Below are 2,327 nucleotides of genomic sequence, written 5' to 3' on the forward strand. Positions count from 1 at the left end.
GTGCGCCACCGGGCCGGCCCCAGTTCTCCCTTTTATGTAGGAATTGTGTCTATGTGGCTGGGTTGAGTAGGGCAGGGCCAGGAATGACAAATATCAGGTTTTACTTTAGGGTGAGTGGGCAAGGAGCTGGCTTTCGGGATGCTGGCCCTGAATGCCAGAAGGAGAATGGTTTTGCTCTGTATTGTCGACATAAAAGATTTCACTTTCTCTGTGCTATTTATTCAATTAATTTAGGGAAGATTTTCGGGTCTTTTTTGGTTTCTGTTTTTGTCTGGAGGCAGATGACTTTGCTTTCATTGTGTATGGATAAGGAAAGAAAATGTGTGTGGTGATTGATTCAATCACACCATATTTAGAATGTTAGCCCCATTTTCTGGCCTTATTCTCACTTCTGCCCTTGGCCGCACCTCCAACCAAGGCTTTTGTAGCTTCTTCATTATAATTCTTTAGGCTGTGGTTTTGGTGTTATCACATCAAACCACTACTATTGGCTTTGTTTCTCAAGAAACTGTTGAAATTTCATTTGCTGTTCCTCTCCTTCACCTACCCTCATCCCCTCACTTAAGTGCATGCACACAAACACATATATCCTTGCTCTTTTATTTATTCCTCGTTTTTTCTACTTGTACATTTTTATTTCTGTGGTATCTAGAAAAGATTATTAAGCAAATTATATGCCAAATCCACCATCTTGAACAGTAACCCAAGAAAAACTCTCTATATATGATAGGTGAAAATTCTGCTATCTGGGTAAAACATATTGTAGCATCTTCCCTAGCTGATTGCCTATTGGTCACATGACCACCTCTACAATATTGCTATTCAAAGGAAAATGGAATTACTTCCAGGGTAAAGGGAAGAGTTCTTTGGGATGCTAACAAAATCATTTTATTAATTAAGGAAGAAGACAGTGGTGTTTGGGTAGGCAAACAATAATGTCTGCCATAAGAGTGATTCAACTTTTTTCCTTCCCAATATCATTCATTTATTTTAGAATTAAGTCTTTTTATTAAACAGCATCAACTCCTGATAAGGAACTATACTGGGATCTAGCAAAGATAGAATTTTAAGGCCCAATGTTGCAGTATGAGGCAGGGGTCAAGAAGGGCAGGGGGAAGAATTGACTGAGCATAGGTAAAACAAGAAAGGCCTAGAAGCTGAGGCTGTTGGACACTGGTGAGCTGAATAGATCCAGTGGACATACATACTGAAGGAGATTCCAAGAGAGTGATGGACTGGAAATAGGTCTGCAGGTTGGTAGCCCATCCTGACAACGTATGAAGTGACAAGCCCGAAAATGAAAGGCTAACGTATTAAGGAAAATGGAACAGAGATGAAAAGAGCCAAAAGCATGGATGACTTTGTCGAGCCACTGAAAATAGGTTGGAAACACTTGTACCTTGAGATTTTCTGTTTTGGGGACAATTTTGAGATAATTAAGGCACTCTTAGCAAAATGACCCTGTTACGCAGAAACATACATAATTTTATATAAACAGATTCATGTTATGTATATATTGTTTTGCAAGCTATTTTCAACTGTACATCTTGGATACACTCTCATATCAAGCAATACAGTCATGTCATGCTTTTTTAATATCTATAAAGTGTTCTACTTTAGAGATACGCTATAATTTATTTAAATTAATCTCCTACTGAATATTTTTTTGGTATGATACATTTTTAAATGTAATGAGTATTAATTAGTTTCTCAGCCATCCATTAACATCAACCCACCTACCCAACATTGCCAAGATAATCTTATAATCCCATTTTGTAACTGCCAAATACTGACTGCCTACAGTATCAAGTTCTTTAAATTCAAAATTGAGTCTCCTTACAGATTAGTTTCTATACATTTTAACTTTATCATTACTTTCTATTAAGAAACTTCCATAACAGACAAAACAGAGTACTCATTATCATAGAATGCATCTACAGTCTAGTTTCTTGGCTTTGCTCATGGCACACTTTCCACAGTCTTTTTCCTCTTCATTTGGAGCTATCTTCATTAAACCATCTTTCCATTAACATTTGGGAATACCCCTGGGTGCTACAAAGAGGACAGAGACAGTTCTTAGAATTCCATAAAGTGTATTTCCTTCTAGACCAGAACCATCTAACAGAAATCTGATGCAAGCAACCTATGTAACTTTAAATTATCTAGAATTTGCATTAAAAAGTAAAAATAAATAGGCAAAATCAATTTTAATGTATTTTATTTGACCCACTAGACACCAAATATGAACTCGATGTGTACCCAATATAATAATTATGATATTTTACATTTGTTTTCCTAAGTCTTTGAAATCTGGTGTGAATTTTGCA

General features: G+C 36.5%; 1 long non-coding RNA gene across 1 annotated transcript in view; it reads right to left on the reverse strand.

Moving 5' to 3' along the window:
- Positions 1–1,481: 1,481 nt before the first annotated feature.
- Positions 1,482–2,327, reverse strand: part of LOC103592885 — a 2,698-nt gene continuing 1,852 nt past the window's right edge. Inside the window, exon 2 of the long non-coding RNA XR_550694.1 lies at positions 1,482–2,052. This is a non-coding gene — a long non-coding RNA (uncharacterized LOC103592885). The remainder of the gene's footprint in view (positions 2,053–2,327) is intronic.

Source organism: Galeopterus variegatus, unplaced genomic scaffold (genome assembly GCF_000696425.1).
Source record: "Galeopterus variegatus unplaced genomic scaffold, G_variegatus-3.0.2 Scaffold1234, whole genome shotgun sequence".
Classification (NCBI taxonomy): Eukaryota; Metazoa; Chordata; class Mammalia; order Dermoptera; family Cynocephalidae; genus Galeopterus; species Galeopterus variegatus.